The 25,679-nt window shown below is 36.3% G+C and overlaps 1 protein-coding gene across 1 annotated transcript in view; it reads right to left on the reverse strand.

Moving 5' to 3' along the window:
• Nucleotides 1–25,061, reverse strand: part of LOC126818358 (galanin receptor type 1) — a 79,813-nt gene extending 54,752 nt beyond the window's left edge. Inside the window, exons 1-2 of the mRNA XM_050545749.2 lie at nucleotides 25,010–25,061; nucleotides 13,357–13,422 (exon numbers count right to left, since the gene is read on the reverse strand). The gene's annotated coding sequence lies outside the window, so the exon portion shown is untranslated. The remainder of the gene's footprint in view (nucleotides 1–13,356; nucleotides 13,423–25,009) is intronic.
• Nucleotides 25,062–25,679: the final 618 nt, after the last annotated feature.

A 25,679-nucleotide genomic window follows, 5' to 3' on the forward strand; every position in this document is an offset into this window, starting at 1 on the left:
TTTTGAAGAAACCTGAAATGCATGTTTATTACCAAAAGGGGGGGGGGTTGGATGGCTGAATGGTTAGCGTGCGCGCGCTGTATCATAAAGTCTGTCATTGAGTCAACTGGCGTGGTTTCGAATCCCCGGTTGTACGTGGCAAGGAGTAGGGTCGCCTGTCCAACCTCGTGGGTTTTCTCCGGGTCCTCCGGTTTCCTCCCACTGCTAAAGACCCCTACGCGCAAGCGAATTATTGAAATAAAATTAAACCATATGTTAGTCCCGAAATGACCTAGTTTGTGTCGAGTGGACGTTAAACCCTATTTCTCTCTCTCTCTTTATTACCCAAAGATCTTGGTTCCTTTCGATATTCGCGCTCTTTCTGGATTATGTCCCCTGAATGTATAAACAAACGCTTTTGTTTTTAGCTTTTTCTGTACCCATCTCTTGCAAAATGTGAGTGTATCTTGTCTGGCAGCCGCTGGTTGAAGTTATTTCGTCATTTCTACAATTAGTATTCGCGGCTACTTGTTGAAGACGCATTATTACCACGTGATGTTTAGCTTTTTGAGCGAGTCATTCTTATTTCCAATTTCATTTCTTATTGCGATATCCCGACAACTGATAAAATCAAATGACCGCATTTTCACAGATTGCGAATTGAACTGAATACGTATAACATATCACAGCAAAATAATAAAAATGTCTACAGGCTTTTTCGGCTGGTGTTCCATCATAGCGTGGCGTTACATTTATTGGAAACGATGAACAACACCCCTCAGTATTCCAAAACATTTATTTCTGTAAAAACTATCTTTTCCTTGACTTTTAGACAACATTTTTAAACATAAAGATAGGTTGCCAGGCAACAAAAGCAGCTAAATCGCCCGAGCGGTCAATAAGGGTTGTCGCATATTTATTCTTTGTAGGTAATTAGGGGCATTTAATAGACAATTTCATACAGATGTCATTATAATTTTCGTCGTTTGAGGGTTCACAAGGTTCTAAAAACTAAAACAAGGGCCATAACTCAGAAAGTAATCTACAGAAAATTTTGAAATTCGACAGGCTTTTTCGTTTTACTAATTCAAATAATGCGTATAAATTTCATACAGATCGGATGATAACTTTTGTCGTTCGAACGTTCACAGGGTTCAACAAAGTAAAACAAGGGTCATAACTCTAGCAGTAATTGACGGAAATTGCTGACATTCAATAGTATTCTTCATTTCACTAATTTAAATGATGTTGATGAATTTCACACAGATTGTGTGATAACGTTTGTCGTTCGAGCGTTCACAAGATTCAACAAAGTGAAACAAGGGGCATAACTCTAGATGTAATTAACGAACATTTTCTGAAACTCAATAGGCTTGTTTGTTTTACTAATTTAAACGATACATATAAATTTCATACAGATCGGATAATAACTTTTGGCGTTAGAGCGTTCACAAGGTTCAAGAAAGTGAAACAAGGGTCACAACTCTAGACCTAATAAACGGAAATTGCTGAAATACAATAGGCTTCTTCGTTTCACTAATTTAAATAATGCATATAAATTTCAGAAAGATCGGATGATAACTTTTGGCATTCAAGCGTTCACAAGGTTCAATAAAGTGAAACAAGGGCCATAACTCTAGACGTAATAAACGGAAATTGCTGCAATTCAATAGGCTTCTTCGTTTCTCTAATTTAAATAATGCATATAAATTTCAGAAAGATTGGATGATAACTTTTGGCATTCAAGCGTTCACGAGGTTCAATAAAGTGACACAAGGGCCATAACTCTAGACGTAATAAACGAAAATTGCTGAAATTCAATAGGATTCTTCTCTTTACTAATCTAAATGACGCATGTAAATTTCATACAGATTGACAGATAACTTTTGATGTTAGCTAGTGTTCCCAAGGCGCAACAAAGTGAAACAGGACCATAACTCTAGACGTAATTTAAAGGTTGCCCATCAGTTTCATACAGATTGGATAATAATTTTAGTCGTTAGAGCATTCACAAGGTGCAATAAAGTGAAACAAGGGCCATAACTCCATGACTCAAGAAGAAATTAACGGAAGTTATTGAAATTAAATAGGCATCTTCATCTCCCTAATGCAAACAACACATATCAATTTTAAAACAATCAGATGATAAATGTAATCTGTAGAGTGTTCACAAGAAATTTTGGACGGACGGGGGCGACGGCAATACACGACCACATTTCCATGTGGGCGTATAAAAATGGGCTCTGTAGGTAAATGAATTATCTTTATCTGGCTCTGAAAAGATGACAAAATAATATACATCTTATGAAACAAGTAACCATTCCGTCTAATCCAATGCGAAAAGAATTGAGTCAATGGTTTAATAATAACCTTGTTCTGGCTTTTAAAGACAAATTTATTTTTTAATAATAGAAGGGAAAAGAAGAATAAGAATTGCTCCGTGATGGATGGTTCTTTATGATTAATCTGTGAAAGAGTTAATATGGATAAATATTCATGTCTGATGGAATTAGGGCACAGTAAAATTCTTGGTTGAATACTTAGTATTACGGTGTCTGATTTTATAGGACACGCAAAAAAAAAAAATATCTCGAGCGCTCGAAATATTTAAGTCGAGCGCTCGAGATAAATAAGTCGAGCGCTCGAGATACTAAGTCGAGCGCGCGAGATAATACAATCGAACAAGGGTCAACCGATGTTTTAATCTGTATAATTTTGTTTGGTAGGTTTTTATTTTTTATAAGAAAACATGAAATAAGGCTTCATAAGCCGGTTTAACAGCAAGATAAAGTACTCGACTACGGTTATGCTGGTGAAGAAAGACTTCAGAAAAAAACCTTCGAAAGAAGAAAAATCTCGGCCTGTTATCCTCGGTTTTCTTTTTCTCGGTTATTTTCTTCAATCTTTCTTTCCCTAGCATAATCTCATTCTCGTGCTTTATCCTACACAGATAGACACGTCTAATCATTTTAACTGACATGTATCCATTTGTCCTCGTAAAATGTTTGAACCTATTAATGTAATTTTAAGTCATTGGGAAACTTTGCCCGGACGGTGGCGTTTAGACTTACTCTCCTTCGAATTCAAACTACCAACACCTTTAACGTTCCGTTTCTCATGCAAACCGAAAACCTAGATATACGTTTTGTGACATGTATAGCACCTGAGAAGTGAGGACGATGGTTCTTCTAACCACGCAACCATGGCCCGCTTGCCCCGGAAGCAGACAAACTTGTGAGCTACATGTACATTCGAAACAACTAAAAGGCGTGACCACAAATACGTTAAACCTAATTTATGAAGTTGGAGCCTACAATTTTGTCACATTTTAACGAAAACTTAAATCCACGAGATATTATAAAACTTTACATTTAACTAGATTTGTCAATTATTTGCCGAGTGCGTGCTGGTGGCTTTGTTGAAATATGTCAAAATAAGGCTAAGAACTACTTGATTTAAACCATTCTCATTTTATACTGCAGTAGTTGTTTTTACTGGCGATAAAGCTGTAACATAGTTTTTGAAACGTCGTCTTAATAATTGTTCGTCCATAAGTATGTGTTATACAGAATGTATTTCTCTATTAAATTATCAGATGGTCCTAATGAATTAGTGAAAAACCAACACTCCAAACTAATCCTTGTTTGAAAGTTGCCATTTCCAAAAGCCTCATATGTGCTATCTACCATAGGTCTGCTCGTTAGTATAACTTTGTATTTTATTTTAGTTCTGCTACATACAAAAGTTGAAATTCTTTATCAAAAAAAGAATAAGTGGTGGCTGATGTTTTAGAACGAAAAAGTAATTTATTCCCCAAGCACGACATCCGTCACATATTATAGCTAAATACTACTAGCTGTCAGAAACCGAAGTTATTGACTGATGTTTACCTCAAGGTCAATGACTAATTATATTAGAAATTATGACCATTGAATTAAAGGCAAAATCCGAGACAATGTACTATTTGACTAAAATTAACACACATTAAAATCATATCGATTGCTGGACGTTAACAATCAACACTAAGAAAAAAAGCACCCTCTGGGTTATTGAATTTCTTAAGATTAGAAACTACAGACTTTCCTAACGTTAATGAATAGGACAGTAATCGACAATTTACGTTGATGTGAAACTTAAGTAGTTATTGAATTACTTTAATAACAGTTGCCCAAATAGAGCATTTCAAGCTTAAAGAGTGTTACCTTATTGAGTGGGTTTTGCTACATCTATCTATTTCAAAATGGTACATGTTTTTTTTTTAAACATGGACTGAACCACAAGAAGTTGATTCGGTCATCAACATCCCGTACCCTTGAACGTGTTTTGGAGGTTATATGGATCGTGAATAATATAATACTTTAAGTTGATGCAAATACAGAGTTTCATAAATATATCATGAACACTTGATTTTATGTTCTGGACAAAACATTGTATACCAAAAACGATATCAAATATGATTCCCCGTTAATATAAAAATGATTAAACCCAAGGAAATTTCTAATGAGCAAAGGGAACAAAGTTTTATAAAGATATCTTGAACGTTTAATGAGATATGCTCCGTGATCGAAATTATACACCAAAAAGTCAAATTTGTTTCCATAGTCCTTAAATATTTCTTGCGCGGTTTTGTAAGTTATGCTCCGGAATTAACATTGTATACCAAAATTTACGTCCGATTGGTTTCCTCAGAAGAAAAGGCTTTATTAACCCCGATAAATTTCTAGTATAGCCAAAGGTTGATGTGTTTAGAATGTAAACAGTATATTTCTTGGGGTTATTCTGACAATAAGAATGACGCCTGTTGGCTTCCACTTCATTTCTAGCGTTTGCAAAAGGAATAAATTTTACAAGACGTTTCATATTGTTCGCTTTGTAGATCACATAAGTTTTTATTTGACCAAATGAAATGCAATGGGGGTTTAACGTCCTATGTTTCTGCACCAACATGGATAATGAAGACGGATGGCGAATCGGAAGAATTTTGTAGCTAGCCAACGTATTTTTTGTTGATGGGGGCAATAGCTGGAATTAACACTGTGATATTGCATTATTGATCCCTATTACGACGTTACTTATTTTAATGACTCAATAATTAATCAGAGACAATGTGACATCGGGTTTAGACTTACACAATGCCTTGTGCTCTGTTATTATTCATAGATTTTTCTATTGTATTTTCTAAGTGTGTTATATACATCTTGAGATCGTGTTATGGTTGATTGCTACAGACAAAACCATCTTCAAATATTGATGAAATAGGGGACTTTAAATGATTCTGGTTACTCCCCCTTGACATTTAACACAAAGGTGAAGTAGTTTCATCAGTTTAATGCAATCGCCTAAACGTAATATAAAAGATCACAATTGAATACTTTAATTTTACAGTTGAAGAAAGAGAAGGAAGGCTGATTAATGTTACACCTAGTCTTTTAGCTGAATTTTGACATACACTATCAGCTAATGTCCTAACAGTACCATTTCTCTATTTATAATGATTTAATGTTCCTGTGATATCACCCAAGGTGGAAGCGGGTGGGAATTTTGATATTTCCTAACAATTATACTGTCTATATCTCTGTTTGTAATGCTTCTATGGGGAATTATTGTATTTAAATCCACCGGCAACAAACTCACTGATCCGAAGTGTTGCGAGTCCAATCTTCAATTAATTAAAGATAACATTGTTCGTCCGAGATAAAACCTATTAAAAGATTATGGAATTTCGTAAAAACGGATACAATTAATCAAAATTTTATATCAAAAATTAACTAAGATAATTTTCTTATCGTATCTACGCGTAAAGTTTATATTTAGCCAGATGCGATAACTGTCAATGTATTAAAATCATTGTATGCAAAATCAAAATTATTCGGCGCTTCTACGGTATCTAATGTTGGATTGCATGTGGTTAACTGGTCACGAAAGGCGACTGTCGCAACTAGGTAAGAAGGCTGAAGTATGAACGAACATAATCTTCTAATAATGGTGTCCTTTTAGAATATCTGATAAAATCAATTACCTACATGCTAGTGTTTCCTAATATTTTAAAAATGGATAAGTGGATAAGGCGCTCAGAAATATAAAGTTCCAGTCCAGACGTCAACATTAGGATACTGCAAAAATAAAATGAAATGAAATGGGGTTTAACGTCCTACTGTTCTGCTCCTAAACTGGGCTAATGAAGACGGGCATATGCCATACAGTGTGCTATGAGGGAAATTTTGCCCGGGCAGCTGCACTTCGGCCTACTCTTATATCGAATTCCAGCTGCCAAGGTATCTTTTACGGGCATGCCAATGTGTACACGGGACCTCGGTTTTTCGTCCCATCCGAACGACTAGACAGCTGTCCTTGTCAGGCCCTCCGTCCCGCATCACTGACAAGGGGAAACCACGCTGGAAAATCTGGATGAACTTTCTCGGCCAATGCAGGGATCGAACACCCGACCTCCAGGCTTGCGAGCCAGCGTCTTACCCACTTAGCCACGTGATCCCCCTCCCCCCACGAGACTACATTTTTATATTATTGGACCCTGTCATTATTAGCAGGGGGCTGGGAAGGGGGGGGTCTAGTGGTTTATTGCGTGCGCGTGAAATCACCAGGCCTGTCATTGAGTCGAGTGGCGTGGTTCCGATTCCACGCTTGTACGTGGGAAGGAGTAGGGCCCTCTGTCCAAACACCCCTACGCGCAAGCGAAATGACCTAGTTTTAATTCGAGTAGACTTTAAACTCTCTTTCTCTTTCTGAAGTTAGTACAGAAAGGCAAAGTGTTAAATCCCCATATCATTATATTTGATGTAATATATATGAAATTTGTGAAAATAGTTTTAGTTTTTATTTAGTAAAGAAATCGCTTGATCAAACTGACTTCACAAACTAACTTTAATTTGTTTTGATTATCGTTTCTACGACAAAAATACATTACGTATCTGCCTATCCCCATAGAATAACTCGGACTTTGAAACAACGTCCCGCTGATGGATCTTTGTACTCAAAAGGTCAGGAAAAGTGGTGTTAAGTGTTCAGATAAATACACATACCGGCGTCGTGCACGACATCCGTTACAACCTAAAAGTACAGTTTAGACGACAAAATACAAAATAACCCCAATACTTCACATTAAATTTCAAACGAATCCGTTAAAATTTTTTAGGTTGTATCACGTTAACAAGGTTCTTGGCAAAGGCACGCGGACCGCTTAAAATAGGGTTCATTCTCTTATGACCACAATGCTTCGCACCAAATTGTAATTACATTGTTATCCAGCTTTTGCGATTTTTCGTACAATCAGGGTCCATAATCCAGGAAGTTATGGTCTGAAATGCGCGAATATCGAAATAGTCTGAGATATATGGGATATAAAAATATATTTTAAGTTTCATCAAAATCGGATAAAAATTGTGACTTCTAGATAGTCCACAACCTTGAAAAATCGGATAAATATTGTGATCGGATAAAACCGTGATTTGTCGTACAATCAGGGGCCATAATCCAGGAAGTTACGGTCCGTTATGCGCAAATATCGAAAGGAACCAAGATCTTTGGATTATAATCATACATTGCAAGTTTTCTCACAATAAGATGAAAATTGTGACTTCTAGAGTGTCCACGAGCTAAAAATGCGATTTTTCGAACAATCAGGAGCCATAATTCAGGAAGTTACGTTCGGATATGCACAATTATCGAAATAAACCAAGATCTTTGTGCTCTAAACATAAATTTTAAGTTTCATAAAAATCGGATCAAAATTGTGGCCTCTAGAGGGTCCACAGCTTTGATATACAATATATTTACAATATTTATGTACGAGGCACGGGCATTTTGTCCGGCAGTTTAGGTTCGATTTTCACGAAATTCGAACTCAACCACCATTAAGGTGTAACGGTGATATATTCAAACGTTTTTTCTTTTTTAAATCGGATAAAAAAAATTTACCTCAAGAGGGACCACAAGCTAAAAACATTTGGTACAATCAAGGGCCATAATTCAGGAAGTTACGATCCGATATGTGCGAATATCGAAAGGATCCAAGATCTTTGGATTAAGAACATGTATTTCAAGTTTTATCAAAATTGGTTCAAGATTGTGACCACTAGAGCGTCCACAACCTTGATATACCATATCTTTACACTATTTGCGTACGAGGGGTGGCCATTTTGTCCGGCAGTCTTGGTCTGATTTTAACGATATTCGAACTCAACCTTTATTACAGTGTAACGGTGATATATTCGAACGTTTTTTTAATCGGGTAATAATTGCAACCTCTAGAGGGACCACAAGCTAAAAGCGCGATTTCTCGTACAATTAGGGGCTATAATTCAGGAACTTACGATCCATATGAGCAAAGTTCTCTGGGTTATAAACACGCATTACAGGTTTCATCAAAATCAGATGAAAATTGTAACCTCTGGAGTGTCCACAAGCTAAAAGCATAATTTTTCTACAATCAGGGGCCATAATCCAGGAAGTTTCGATCCCATACATGCCAATTTCGAAAGGAACCGCGATCGTTTGGAGATAAACCTATATTTCAAGTTTCGGCAAATTCGGATAAGAATTGTGACCTGTAGAGTGTCCACAAATAAACTGTGTACGGACATCCAGGGGCGAAGACAATATGCGTCCACATGAAAATGTGGGCGTAGAAAAACTACAGCCCCTATCGCGTTAATATGGTAACGGCATAATACACCCACACTAACATTTGAAGCTAGAAAAAAGACCCGCAAAAGGTCTCTTTAACCAGCTTATGATTGGATTGTGTCAGAATGAATAAGTGAAAGTTGTGGATTTGTTTAAATTGACTATTTTGTATATTTTATTTTAAAAAAGAAGACAGTCTCACGTCTTACAATGACCAGGAAGTACAAAAGGATCAACTAATTTTGCAATTTTAACATACATTATTTTCTACTTATTAATCTAACATTCAATCTGATTAAAATACAGATCTATATTTCGTTTCGTTTTTTATACTTTCGATGGCCTACACTACATGAAAATCTGACAAGTTGCACTCGAAGGTTGTCAGGGGTCGTACGAGCGGCTTTTGACCCTATGACGTCAAACATTGATTAATCAATCAGCGTTGGCGTTCCTCGTGGTTTACCCACAGCTCCGTGCAAAACACACCAAGAAGTTGCCGTAACAGACTGTTTTAATAGTTTATCCCTCACTTCAAGCAAAACGCCGGTAATATAACAACTCTTCCAGATCCTAGTGTAGTAAAGACAAGTAAAGCGAAATTTTGAACTAAACGAAGCGAAATAGGATCTGTGTTTTAATCAGATTGTCTAACATTATTAGATAGCCCAGAAGTAATTACCAATATAATCATATACTATCATATCATATTATATTGCCTCAAGAAAAGTCATCAGTTTAATAACAACCAGATAAAGAGGAATTTCGGATATATCCCCGACGGTCAGCGGAAATGTAAAGTATGAAATTAGATTTGAACTCTGTGTATACACAGAACTTTAAAGGATATAAAAATGTCACTTACTGTCACTTATGAAGGGTTTTAAAAGTTTCACGAAGAAATCTGAAAAGTAGGTTATACAATATAGTGTAGCACAACAGTAGTGCGAGCGTACTATAGACTAGGAACCGAGTTTGACGCCATCTTGGAATTATGACGTCATATCAAAAACTAAAGTCTATGTGCAAACTGTACAAGGAACACACATGATAAGTTTCATGTCGATTGGACTAAATGATGGAGCCCTATTCTTTTTTTTTGAAGAGCGCAGCCCCTAAGAACAAGAAGAACAATAAGATGAGTAGCGTTTTTCGGCGGATTTGTGGTCTAACAACATTTTGCGAAACCACGGGTTGAGATAGAATCATCAATATTCTAGTTGTTATTATATCATTCATGGAATAAAGTTCTCTATTGTTCCTGTATGATCATTTCAACCTTCTGTCTTCGAATCAATTAATTGCCAACCTTCAGAGAAAATAACGATAGTTATCTTATTATATCTATTATCAATATCACAGATAGAGTATAGCCATTTTCAGGAAATTACTTCACTTCAGATAGTGACACATCAAATGGAGTGATTCGTGCCTCACACGCCTAAGGTGAAGAAAGCCGTGCCTCGTGCCAGGAAAAAAAGAGATTCAATTAAAATTTTTTTCAATAAACTTGACATGGACTGAAGATCAGTTTCATCGGAGAATTTGTCAAGATCAAGTAGCTTTAACTTTTTAAAAAAACTGTCTCCACAATCTTCATTTAAATTATTTACTTGATGCTCTGTGATGTGTATCTCTGTCGTCATACATGGCCGTCATGAACTATCTCAAGCAAGCAATATGAATTCAAACATTTTAAAACACAACATCGTGTATTTTTTACAACTGAAAGGCGATTTTATTTTTAAATTTAAGTTATCTTCAGTGTTATTTATCGGACACAATGTAAACAATTTAATTTTGGTTTCGAAAAATCATGCAGAAGCCAGTTTGTTTATTAATCTTGGTTTCGAACTTTGCTGGGGAAAAAATAGTTGTATTATAATATTGGTTCTGTTGGTGCCCCTACATTTTTAAAGATCGACGGATTCCCATCGATTTTACTAATTATATCAAAATATTATCATATTGAATTGATAATAATATATTATATTTTGAACCGAATTGCTTCGAAAAAAGCCCAAAGGATCTGCCAATTCAAGTACGATCGACATGAAACTGGGCATGCTTGTTCCTTGAGCATATATTGGCGTACTTTTTGATGTCACAATTTCAATATGGCGGCGATGACGTCATGGCTATTTCATGACATAGTATTTGTGACCCAGTTTATAGTCAATAAGGTATAAATAAATAAAGAGCACCGGCAAAATATATATTCTCTAATATTCACGTCTTGGGCTTGGTGTATCTTGAAATAGAATTTATAACTCCACTTATTTTAATATTCTCTTTGCTCTATAAATCACAGAGTAAACTAATTATTACAGTAGATGGAAGATTGTTAAGTAAGCATGATGCTATTGCTATACCACTAGATTATTCATATTACAAATGTCACTAGTATCAATTTATATATTAATTTATTAAAAATTTACACGTAACACTTGCCTAAATTGGTGCAGTCATTACAAATGCCATAAAGAGCTCTCGGGGTTAAAGATGTATCTTATTGACGATATGGCTCCTAATCATCAGCTGGAATATACACTTCACGAGAAGCCCATTTTACATATATAGTTGTGAATGGTATGCCAATATTGTTTCATGACTTATTAATAGGAAATCGCTCGTCTGTTCGAGTGTGCATTTGTCTGTTTGAATATATTCCAACCCCTTGTCTTGCACCGTGCTTCCAGAGCACATGATCACATGGCTTTGTCACTGTTAACAAACGGATATTACTTTACAGTTCATTTTGTCCTTTCTGGTTTACGTCGCTATTATGACAGGCGGTTTTGCTACACTGTATAATTGATGCCGTGTTTTTGAGGGTGGGATGGGATAGTTCGTGTGGTACTTTCAATTTAAAAGAACGAACTCTCAGATGTATTTACCAGAAAATACTAATATTTATATACATAGTTAGTTATTTAAATATAGATTATTCCATCCAAATATTAGTATTTTTTGGTATATATATGTATATTACCCTCGAAACAATTATGAGTTTAAGACATGGGTTATGTTCACATTTTCATAATTCATACAACCCAAGAATTAAAACTAAAAACTACGCTTTTGTGTCCTTAAAAGTTATGGTATACTTTTCAACGCAGGGAAATTAAACGATATCCAATGCCCGTTTAGATACGCACTAATCAGAGGATATTATATATACCATATCGATTCTTGAACGGAACAATTAAAGCACAGGTAGAATCAAATGGGAATGATTTCTTAAATATTGCAGTAGGTTTTACAAACACGCTACTCCCTCGAGTAATTTCGATATGTTTTTTAATTTTCTTGGAAGTAATAAATATATTCAGGTGTGTTCCCCGATGAGCTTTCCTGTCACAACAAAATATAGTCTACGGTATGTAGCACATATAATACTATAGACATTATACTGTGCAGTGTCATATCTGGTATTAATATGTTACAAATAGAGCAAAAGATAATGAGAAATATATATTCCATGTCAATCAGAAAATGTCGATTATAGTGATTTATTATACCCCCGGCTCTCCCAGTACAACATGATAACATCCAGGGCTAAATCAGTGTTATTAAATGCCATGGAAACATATTTTTGATATTCTATGTGGAATCCTTACGTAACTATGTGGTTGACCATTTTTTCTCTGAAACGATGTTGAGAAATGGATGTGTTGAATTATTTCATAATTGGGGTATCTATCGAAAGAATTAGCAATTTAGAAGCTTCTAAACAGTTGTTTTAAGTCATGGTTAGAAACTGAACTGTCATACAATTGATGAGAAATCTTTTACATTTAAAAATAACATTTTATGTAAACATTAAGTAGCCACTGAACGACTGAAATTAACATTAATACTTACACAATATTGTAATAATTTGTCGGGTGTATCACACTATAACTATTTGAACGTTCGTATAGGCAAGAACGTGACTCTGGATAAAAAGAAATCCCTGCTTTGAAAATGTAGCCTTGTGAATCTGGCAAGATTGTATTGGGAAACTATCACACTATAACTATTTGAACGTTCGTATAGGCAAGAACGTGACTCTGGATAAAAAGAAATCCGTGCTCTGAAAATGTAGCCTTGTGAATCTGGAAAGATTGTATTGGGAAACTTAATCATTATGATCATCGACCACTTTCGATTTCTGTTTCAAAAGTTTTGTATTGTTGACGTATTCCCACCAGCACCTAAACATCGTAATGTGCAGGTGACAGTGACGGTTCATTTTCCTTTGGATCGACTTTGGATGTTTTTTTGGACTGCTAATAATACTGACACACGGTTATAAATATAAATATGTTAATTCTGTTATAGTATGGTTAAAGCTTGTGATCGGAAGTCAAAATCTGGAAATTTCCACGGAACCCCAAAACACCGGAAACGGTGCTACGCCAATAAAACCATAAAATAGGCCCTGCTTAGTCATAAGGCCGGATCTCGTTTGTGTTCAAATTATTACCGGTTTATTTTATCTCGAAAGATTTAATACCTAACAACAGACACTAAATTTGAACATACAAAATTGTTTGGCGTTACTGACGACATAAAAGCGGACCAGCAGCTTTATATGTGACACGTCATAATCAATGAATTGAACAAACAGTCCATTATCGGAAAACAATTTAGCGTGTTTGAAGAAAGTTTTTTTACGTTTTACCCGTTCGCCTATTTTGCATTAGATCAAACGATGCCACCAGTGCAAACTTTTTCCCAATTTCGTCTTACCAATAAGCTCACACAAGTCTTGGTTCTCCAGCGATATATATTTCTTTCTATTCCCCAAACTGGATCCTGAAATGTGGAATTTTGAGAATTACGACTCACTTCACCTGGAAACTGAAAGTTTGAAATTTCTTCGAAAGAGTATCACACCAGATAGCTAAATATGATTATTTTAAATGATAATGTAGTTTCTTTCAAACAAAATTAACTATTTTCATTTATAAAAATATATCACAAAGATCGATCTACAGTTCGCAATTTCTCTATTGGGATTTGTAGCATTCAGGTCGTTAATAAACACAAAACAATTGGAACAAACAACAATGAAGAAATATGTTTTCATGTAACAGAAAATAAAAAATTGAATAATGAATAGTTAATTTCCCATGGAATCTTTTGGGATTTCATACATTTAAACAGCAATCTATTAACGCAACGATTCCACCTAAAATACGAAAGTGAGTCATGTGACTGTATTACTTCGTTAAAGAGGCATTATGCGAGAGCCAACCTTGCCTCTTGCAGGGTGTGTTTCTGGCTTCACATGCTATATAATTTCATATCACAAGCCCATAATCAACTCTCTTGACTCTCGGATTGGTTAGATATTGCGTGGATTAGACTATGCCTGCCATATCTGATTTAAGAGCTAATAATATGACCCGAGACCGCCAATGAAAGGACCGACAATCGAGACTTCTTTGAATACCATCGCAATTGTACTTGATAATCATGAATAAGAAATGTGGACGGACTTTCTATCTGCCAATTATGGCTATTTATTGTCCCACCTCTTGGTTCAAGCGAATTGATGAAATAAAACTGAGACATATGTAAGTCCCGAAATAACCTAATTTGTGCACGCTCAACCCCATTCCTCTATCATAATTTCCCTCAGAATATACATGTAGTAATTTTACAGAAATTTTCAGTATCTATTTTGGAACTTTAATACCAAAAACTGCCAGCCTTTTCTCCAATTCTCGCATAATTCTCGCATCTATCGCTCAGAATATAGAATTTTTACCGAAATTTTTAATATTTTCATTATCTAGCTCTTTCTCTAAATCTCACATTGGATATCTTTAACGTTATAATACGCCACCCCAATACCGGCTCCCACACCCCATCAAACACACTTCTCTTTCTTCACTACCTCCTCCCAAACCAGGGGGTTTACAGTCATTCACGTAACACCTAGTCAATAATATTAATTTCATACGCATGTTAGACCAAATAATATTGGAATATTTGACAATTCCTTGTGACTTGATTATCTTTTTTAAAAAGAAACTTACCCTATTGCTAATACTGACAGACATATATTTTTCCACAGCAGTGCGTGACGCTTTTCTGATCAAGCGAAGGCCAATTTTGAAGTATTAAAAGAGTTGTGTTCTGGATTAGACTGGCTTCAGTCTATTAATAATATTAGTTGGTCGGTTTTTTGTCTTTGCGGGGTTTGTGTCTGTTTTTTATAGACTGGGCACTTAAATGATTGAAAAGTTTCATATTCGTCGGCGATAAAGAATTGATCGCTATGTATTCGGCAACAACCAATTTCTCGTAGAGCAATGTTTTTGTTTGACTAATTAGCTCAAGCTAAATAGCATGGTGTTACAAATTAAAGGCACACAGTAAGTTGCTTTTCATCTATGAGATCATAAGATAAGCGGTGACAATTCTTGAAATTACTTGCACGCGCCCACACATAAATATAGCCAATTCGATCGGATCGATGGCCGCCTTAAATTGCTCGTAACTTCAATAAGCGACAAAATTGCCCGTGTGCACCAGGTTTGCTTTAGCAACCAATTGCTACATAATGTCAGTCATGCAAATCCCTTACCGGAATAATTTCGATCAGATATCGACAGTAAGAACTCATAGCAGCTCAGATGGTATAGTATTTAGCGTGGTATTGTTTTGTGTGGACAAACCAAAACTAAATATTAATACTATACATAAGGCCTGTATGCGCTTATAGGAGCGAACCGAAAATGAAGCAGAACAGTAGGACGTTAAACCACATTTCATTTCATTTCATTGTCAACTACTAAGGAATATGCCTTCAATTGTGTAATTTTAGAAAGTGTAATTACGAGATTGAGTGATGTATTTGGCTTTATCTTTGATTTGAATTCTGTGATGTTGAGATCATATATTTCAAATCACAAGGAAACTATAAAGTAGGTGTAACATGTTGCGGTCGAACTGAAGACTAAATTAGCTCATCGCAACATAATATTATCTATTAATAGCTTCGCGGACGTCTGAAATTTAAATGCTTTTTTTGTAGATCATTTTCCCATGTAGTTCATAGTGATTAAAAAAACCTATCTGTGGGGATTTTGCGTTATAATTATTCTACACAGCAGGATTATTAACTAAAAACAAACCATTAAAATAGACTAGTTATTATTATTTTCAATGCTGTTACTGGTGTTTACGTTAATTATATAGACCTTCTTTATTTACTTCTTTACACATTTTCTAATTTATATATATGTTCCATTCGTCGAATCCAATCAAATTTTTGTGGGTACATTCCGTCTTTTACTGATCGTGGAATTTGTATTTACTTCTCTGAAATTTTACGTTTGGATACGAGGTGATGCGAGTCGATACGTTCTGGTACGATTTGGTGCGCTTGGATGCGATATGGTCACGATTGGTCAATTTCATGTGACACGATCTGGTCTTCCGTTCAGACACGATCAGGTACGTTCCGATGGGATTGTCCCTATTGAGTCCACGATCTGGTAAGCCCCCCGTCAGACCAAAGCCCGATGGGGTTCAGATCTATACAGTTTGGCGATCCGACGAAGTATATCTTAATACGACGAATCACGATGCAGCACGCTTTGAGCAGATGTCAAGCTCAGAATCCTCATTTTTCTGTTAACAAAACCGTAACACCATATCGCACGACCTAACGCAACTCATTTTGAGTCGCGTTGTAAACCTGGATAAGGTCGTCTTCGATCGCGAAGGTCGCCGCCAGGTCTTGGTGAATCCGGGGTAGGTCTTTTTGAAAAGGCATCGACTCGATCGCTTCCCGACGAGTGACCGTGACGGTCCAGGTCGAGTTGGGAGCCTGGGAAAGCCCGATTTGTCAAGAGTCTGACGAGAAGCGTGTTAATGTTGAGCTGATCGTGCCTGGGTCGTGTAAACCGTGTTGCGGTCGTGTTCAGGTCGAGTTGGATCGTGAGTGAAGCGTATCATCCCCGGGTACATGTCAACTCGATCTACATCCGACCTCAACACTAACAGCTTCCCAATACGATCAGCGCGGCCTGGTTGCGACTAACTCGCTCCAGTCCAGATCCAACAATACCTTGATAAGACCTACTCGATCTAATCACGGCCCCAACACGACAAACTCGCTTCTGACCTGATACTGTACAGACCCTGTCCAGATCCATCACGACCTCTGCAGAATAGTATAAAATGATCAGAAATAGGCATGTAGTTTCATATCCTGCATACAGTACAATGTACACGGACCAGATCTAAAACGTTTGGCGATCCAAGGAGACTCATAATTTTTAGCAGGTCGCGTATAATCGCGGTACAAATTTGATGAACTTGGTTCCACCAGTCTCCAGGACCGACAGACTCGGTATCTGCAAGATGTCGATACTATCAAGCAAGACCCCATAACATGCTCTCAACACGATCAAGGCGATCCAATCAGACGTTAACCCGACCGAACGCGATCCCGATACGATACAACAAGATCGGGCTCCCAACGCGACCAAAGCACGACCTGGACCGTCAAGGTTACTTGTCGAGTAGAGATCGATCAGATGCCTTTTCAACAAGATCTGCTCCCGATTCATAAGACCTGGCGGCGACCTTCACGATCCAGGAAGACCTTCTCCGGCTTTGCTGTGAGTTTGCAACGCGACTCAAAATAATTTGAGTCGCGTTAGGTCGTGCTTTGGTCTGACGGGGGCTGTACGTACAGATACGCTCGGATACATTTCGACGCGATCATCAGGGACCGATGCGCTCTTTTGCGTTAGGATACGATTGTCTTTCACGATCGGGAACGAGAGTGATCACGATTTGGGCTACGATTGGACCCCGACCGGTATATACAGCCCGACTGGCAATGGACTTCATTGTTTCCCGGACGTCTATATAGATCACGGTGCATTTTAACAGCGTGGTGTTTGTCTTGTCCAAGGCTGATCCCAATGACTTCGATTTAGAAGCACAATTAGGTGCGATCTGCCGCGCTTTGTTACAATCTAATACGATTTGAAGCGATGATCACGATTGACAATCAATCGTGTTGATCGTAGAAATTTTTTAAACCGCCCAAAACTTGTTTACGATGAACACGGTTGCTACGACTGACCTCAAGATATGATAAGAACAAAAGGGTTCATCACGAATACTCTGCGATTAAAACCACGATTTCAATCGTAGCGCGAATCGTGACAGTGGGAACATAGCAAAAGATAGCCAACGTCACGTTTAAAGAATCAAAATTGGTAGATTATATAACGACTATCTGTCCTTTTTATATGGATACATATACTGCGTCGAACACGGTGTAGTATATATTCTTGTTTTAATTTTGATGAATCTCTTTTTCTACTGTTTTTTTATCCATATTCTTAGTCAGGCGTGTGTGGGTTGGATTATAAGTCGGCTTTTATTTTTCGAGAAATAGTCTATCGAAATGAATGACGAATTGTTAGTGTTAACACTGTACTTTGCATTTTCAATAACTGATTAAAGGTGCATTATGTAAGATTTAGATAAAGAGCTGACGGTTCTTGTTGTAATAGAAATGAATAATACTGACATTCAGTCAAATTACTTTATTCTGGACGTTTGACAAGATGTGGCGTAGATTGTCTCTATTGTCAAGTACCATTGCTAGTATAATAAACAATTATCCATTTTAACGTTAAATTATTAAAAGGCGCAGATATGCTCATCAATTTAATAGATCGGACACAGATGACCCAGATATTTGATTATGGACTTGCCATGTAAATAAATTGTCTAAATAATAATTTATATAACATTTAAAGCCAGAAAAAAGAATTGTAATAGGCAGAGGCAGACAGACGCATAATGCACCGTGAAGCTTGTATTTGAGATGATGAATGTGTTTATTTTTGTTCAAGATTCGTGACATAAGATATACATAAAAATGGCACGTCCCGTTAATAAACATATGATTGAATAAAAACACCCCCAAACTGGTCCTAGTTCGTATGCTGTCATTTCCGGCGCTGGCGTTTCTGTCGCCGCGAATGTTGTTTATATGAAGAATGCTTTTGGAAAACGTTCATTGAACTCTACGGGAATAATTAAACCCTTTCTGCGCTGCTAACTTCGGAAGTTCATTATTTCCCACGGTTGCGTGTATCCGCAAGAAAACTATAATAACACAATTTGTCAATTTTACCGAAAAAATGTGTATACATCATGGTATGGATTCTGTTTACTTAACAGACATTATACAAGAGCTAAATTTGCCTATTGGAGGTCTTTCTTTAGGCCTTAAATGTTATATAATTTATAAAATAATTAACTTAAACATACATTATGCAAGAGCAAAATCTGATTATTGCAAGTCTTAATTTAGGCTTCAGTTAAAGAAATTATAAATTAGATCTTTATTTAAACAACAAGCCCAAAATCAACTCTGTAGACCCACGGATGGCTCGGCTACAGCTCGGATTTAAATAGGATTTCACTTATCAATTAATTCGAATATGGCGCATCCTGATGAGAATACGTCAGTTAGATCGAGGCTAAATGATAGAGTGTACTTAGCGAGGCCGCTGTAGAGCGTTTCCGCATGCCATTGAAAACTTTACTTGATAATCGAGATATGTAGGTGGAGTTAACGTCTGTCAATCAAACGATCAGCCACGGTGAAGGCACATTTCACTACCATTTCTAGTCAAATATTACAACGATGATAACTATATTCAGAATAAAGTAATTTGACTGAAATTTTCAAAATATTCTTCTTTCATCATCTACTTTTGAACTGTTATAGGCAAGAATGGCCAATTCTCTGTAAAAATCTCCCATAATGTATCTTTAACAAGCCCATAATAATTTAGTAAATTTAAATATGTTTTGCGGTTGATGATTTACCGTCAAGATGAATAACCGAGACTGTAATATTGTAACAACGGTAGCATTGACAATCAGAGCTACACAGTAATTGAATCGCCGATAACTAGGCTCAGAGTGAAATAATTTTACTGAAATGTTCAACATATTCCCCTGTCATTATCTATGTTTTAACTATTATAGCGAGAACTGTCAGGTCTTTAATTTTTACCTAATGCCCTTTAATATAGCAAGTGTGCGGTATTTGACTGTTTGGCTGAGCTTCTGAAGTGCACACGGTAGACCATTCAACAAGCACCTGAAGACACAGATATCATTGTGATAGTATAATTATGACCAATAAGTACAAGACTACAAAATTCCATAACTAAACTTTATGTTCTAAATGAGAATGATATCCGTGTATTTAGGATAGACTGGCCATAAAATCAACCACAGGTTGTACATTTTCAATAAGTGGTGTAAAGTACTGTAGAAAAACATATACAAAACAATACTGACTAATCTTATAAACGCATTCGGTTTGAATAAATACATTACTTGTGTCGATATTGTTATTGTCTTTATTCATGTTGAGTGGTTAAAACGATAAGTTATTCATTGACAAAGAGATTAATGACAACATCTATTTTTATTGCCAAATACTTGCTACTGTGTTTTCATACATAGAATATCAATTGGTAATACTCGAGGTTAATGCAGGGGTATCGAAATATTGTCTCGCCACGTGGCTAAGTGGGTAAGACGCTGGCTCACTAGCCTGGAGGTCGGGTGTTCGATCCCTGCATTGGCCGAGAAAGTTCATCCAGATTTTCCGGCGTGGTTTCCCTTTGTCAGTGATGCAGGACGGAGGGCCTGACAAGGACAGCTGTCTAGTCGTTCGGATGGGACGAAAAACCGAGGTCCCGTGTACATATTGGCGTGCACGTAAAAGATCCCTTGGCAGTTGGAATTCGATATAAGAGTTGGCCGTAGCGCCGCTGCCCGGGCAAAATTTCCCTCATAGCACACTGTATGGCGTATGCCCGTCTTCATTAGCCCAGTTTAGGAGCAGAACAGTAGGACGTTAAACCCCATTTCATTTCATTTCATTTCAGCCATTTTGAGATTAAGATACTTCTATTTACGACTGTCACGTGTGCAAAATTTAAAGAAATAGGGTTTAACGTCATACTTGTCTGCACCAGTCAGGCTATGGTGGAAATTTTCCTGAATAGCAGTGCTTCGGCCTACTCAAATTTCCATTTTCAACAATCTATGGCTATTTTATATACAGAGGAGGTAGTGCACGTGACCTCGTTTTTTTTCGTCCCAACCGACATTGTTCCTTGTCAGACAACCCGTTCGGCACCACTGGCAAGGATAAACCACGCTGGAAAATCTCGAGAGACATTTTCGGCCAACACGAGACCTCCTCTTACGGAAAATAATTTGGCATCGACAGCGTCGCTTCCGTCTATTCGAGTTTCACCTTTCAAGGATTCTTTAACCCGGCTTAATTTGGAAGTTTTATTACACCGCCCAATGAGAAGAGGGAACCGGGATTGAAATTATTCTTCAAATTAGGATTAGATGATTTGACAATGTAGTGGAGGGTCCCATTATATACTACCGCTCCTCTACTAATTGAAGTAATACAGATGCATATATTACCGACATCTTTTATATTTCCATTAGAACAATTCTTCAATGGAGAAACAATTGCTTTGCTTCTCTTCTGAAACATTTAGTTTTTAATGTAAAACGAACGTTGCTATAAATCATTAAGATGTGGACTTGTATAGGATGTTTCTTTCTTTTTTATAATAATTTAATTATAGCGATCGTGTTCTAAAAACATAAAGTTCCTGAAAATGTGACATGCCGGTGGTCTCTTTTCATAGAAAAAAGAATATTTCATCTGAAGGTTTCTATGTCAATATCATTGTGTTTTATAATCAGAGTATATCAAAAGTTTTTAACATGCCATAGCCGTATATCGGTGTCTTCAATCACGATCTTGGGTCAATAATTATGTTAAACTAAGAGAGGTAATCTAATTGACCTGACACAAGGACATGGATTAACGTATAACTATGATGAGAAAATTATATGAATATATTTAATTGCTTATGTGATGAATTATATCCGTCGTTTATTTATATAGAAAAACAATAACTAGTCCAGCAAACTGTTTAACCTGCTCATAAATATCCCTGTCCGTAATAATTTTTTACGATAATTCTTTGAATATTAATCAAATGGGATCATATAAAAAGTGTTGATTATACTATACAATTAATTCAATTGAAATGAAATTACCCAAATTAAGAAATCGGTTCAAAATACTTCCTGTATAAACATACATAACGCCGAATCATTCACAAGTATCTCAAAGGTCAAATTATGTACTTTAAAAATGTAATGGAATTTAGTTGACTTCAGTATAGATATTAAACTTAATTGGGTGGCTTGTGTGAAAAACAATGTGCTTAAAAACATAAAGTTGACTGTCTGAAACCAACAGTAATAAATGTAGACATTGAAATGGCCATAACATACGTTAGAATTGCTGGGTAGAAATAAGTTTTGGCCCAGAACTTTTTTTTTTAAAATAAAAGACATTTTGTCTGTGTATAGTTTATATTTAACTTTTATTCTGGCATTTCGGTCGTAAATATTCTACAAATCGCTTTTACAGTAGGAATATTTATGACTGCATTTATGATGGGTATTGAGATTAATGGAGTTTCCACACTAAAAATCAAAAGTTTTACAAACACCGGTAAAAGGTTTAATTGTGAGTGCATTAATAAATCCAAATTTAATGAATATTGCAGATCAGCCTGTCCCGCATCGTGGGTTTTCTCGGGGGCCTGCGCCCCCCTCCCCCATGCGCAAACGAAATATTGAAATGAAGTAGAACCATATGCAATCCCCGGCATGACCTAATTCGTGTCGAAAGGACGTTAAACTCCATTTCGCTCTCTCCTAGAAGTGTTCATAAAATTTGTAGAAGTAGTTGACGTTTTTTCCGGTTTGTATTGTTACTTTACTAGTTTTAACTAAACTATAGATTATTAAAAGATACATTATGGCGGATTAGATAAAGAGCTGGCAATCCTCACTATAATAGTTAAAACTAGATAATGTAAAGGGAATTTGCTGAAAATTTCAGTCAAATTGATCACTCTGAACCGAGAATTTAGCGATTGAATTTTAGGCCTAACCTCGATCATCATTACTAAGGCGAGGAGGTATCGGGTTTTTTAGAAGGAATAACTATACTCCTCCACATGCAGGCATCCAACAAGACGCAGATGGACATATAATTTGTGAACGGTTGTCATAGAAAGAGTACGCATACCCTACCCCATACATAAATCCCATTGCTACATAAATTTTACATATCTTAGAAATAAGCGAGCGAGGGTCGACATCAAATTTGTAAATATTAGTTTCTGTGTAAATTTTTCGTTAACGATGAGAGACTAGCTACACTCTTAAAACACCACTTTAAACCGCTTTTGATTAAAGCGGATACTAATTAGCATGCTAAATCAAAGTTAAATCTATTCTGAAAAGGTTGAAGATTTTAAGTGATATGAACATGTAAGTTATATTCTAGAACTTGTTCAACTGGATTTTTAATGTATTTTAATTCTTTACATATATATACTTAACATCGAGTTACTATGATAGTACGAGACAGGTGTACATGTTTGAATGTAATCTAAATATTTTAATGCATACATGTACATGGGAAAATTGGTTTCGTAACATCATCTTTCAGTGGATAATTGGATTGTTAAGAAACTTTTCTCTTAAAATGTGATTAACATTTAATTTTATTTTAGTTGAAAATTTTATTACACGGAACTTTAAAGAGGAATTATATAAGAGCTAAACCTGCTCATTGCAGTTTTTTTTTTGTTTATACACATGACAAGCCCATAACCACGTCTTTTGAAAATCGGATGGCCTAGATATTGTGTGGATTAGACAATGCGGTAAACGCGAATATGGTCAGCTCTCGTGCCGGGAATTTGACTTAAATGTTCAATCAAATTTTACATTATCTATTTTAAACCAGTTCTTTGTTTAGATCTTACACAATGACTGTAAGAATTGTAATACAGAAGTTGTATAAAGCTTTGCAGATAGAACAAACATGCCTTGCCAAGTGCATTGAAATCTAATTATATCTGTATATACAACAGAGGATGTATGGATCATATTACACAAGCATGTTTCAACATTTATCATAGTCTAAAATATAACAGGAAGGAAATAATAAAACAAAATAACAATGTCGTTAATTGATAAGCAAAAAACTAAGTTCCGTCCACAAGCACGTCATTATTAACATACTTTAAAAATCACTTATACAATACGATATTTTCTCTCTTACTGGGACGTTAAACTGTACTCTTTTCGTTTCCATTTCCTAAGTAGACAACCAGACCCTTAGACACTAAGAATCGTCAAAAATAAAAGGAATGTACACCGGGAGGGCTGAAAGCTGCCTTTCTCCCGATCCATGATTTACCATGACCTAGGCAATATCCTATTCCGAAAGCTATGACCAGGCCCCTCCAAATCGTTTACCCAGAGGTTTAGATTGACAATACAAGAATATTGTCCAATAAAAAAGACAGCGAAAACAATACATGTACACAGTATACAATACAAAAAGAAAGACACAAAAAAGACGAAAAGCAAGAGAAAATGAATGAATTAAAACAACAAAAACGAGCAAACAGCAATGAGTACACGGGGTGTCAAAACTCAAATTCAAATGTAATAGTGAATTTTGTTTTTTACTAAAAGGCAGTCGAAAACAAATTCGTAATACTCCCGACAAAGCAGGCACGGTCCTTGTATTTAAGAGGCCAATATATCCCCTTGTTTAAACCTGTACGATTGATTTATGAAGTTTAGATTGAACTCGGCTCAGATAACTAATCCCCTTGGATTTATATAACAAAGCATATCCTATGTATATTTTATACTACATTAAGATATGATTTAGATAATTATTATTATTCAAGTGTTGGGAGTCATGGTAGTTAAGTGGGTAAGGCACTGACTCGCTAGCCTGAAGATCGAGTGTTCGATCCCTGCATTGGCCGAGAAAGTTCATCGGGATTTTCCGACGTGGTTTCCCCTTGTTAGTGGTGCAGGACGAGGGGCCTGACAAGGACAGCTGTCTAGTCGTTCGGATGGGACGAAAAACCGAGGTCCCGTGTATACATTGGCGTGCACGTAAAAAAAACCCTTGGCAGTTTGAATTCGATATAAGAGTAGGTCGGGCAGGTTGCACATTAGGTTGCTAAATTCCCTAATAACACACTGTATGGCGTATGCCCGTCTTCATTAGCCCAGTCGGAGCAGAACAGTAGGAACTTAAACCCCATTTTATTTCATTTCTTCAAGTGTCGCGTATCAAACACCGCATTCGATTAATACTGGGTAAATAAATACTTGCTTTTAACCGACCATTTTGATGCATTTAATTAAATTAAAATTAAGAAAGTTTTGAAACTTATGACAAAGTGTAACTTACGTTTTTGGTAAACTTTCTATTCCGTAGATAGAGATGAATAACTTTTCAACAGTACTCTGTTGGCTTTATATTGATTAAATGCGGGAAACCTTTCCACCCGCCATCTACAGTTATTATTGTCACGTGATATGTCACATGATTTATGAAATCCTGTTTTTGATCGATACACAAGCTTTTCGTTCCTTTTTTGTTTAGTTGATTGATACTTCATGTCAGTATATGATGGAATAAAATAAATGAAGTAAAATCTAATCTAGACAAAATACGGGATTTGTAAAAGTAGTTTCAATTCACATTACATGGAAACGATTTTAAGAACCCATCGTGTAAAAAGAAAAGGCCACTCAATTTTAATAAAATGTGGTTTTTCAGTGTTCTTTATTAAAGAGGATAATATAGAGATTTTTAGGCAGATTATGAAATAAAAACTATCTTAAGCGCGGTAACGCATGCTGTTGTGAATACCGTTAGAAACAAGGTATTAATTAAAGTGAGACCGAGTAGAACCGCCAGTTCACGTGGTAGTGGGCGCCAAGGTGACTCGGTGAGTTTGGCACGGATTCACTAAGCAGCAGCAGGTCCCTGGTTTCATCCTGCTGTTGACTAGGAGGTTCCTCTGGGTTTTTAAGCCTCGTTCCTGTTTATCAGTAGTAGCTGTCAAGAAATGGCA

This window comes from Patella vulgata, chromosome 4, assembly GCF_932274485.2.
Source record: "Patella vulgata chromosome 4, xgPatVulg1.2, whole genome shotgun sequence".
In the NCBI taxonomy this organism is placed as follows: Eukaryota; Metazoa; Mollusca; class Gastropoda; family Patellidae; genus Patella; species Patella vulgata.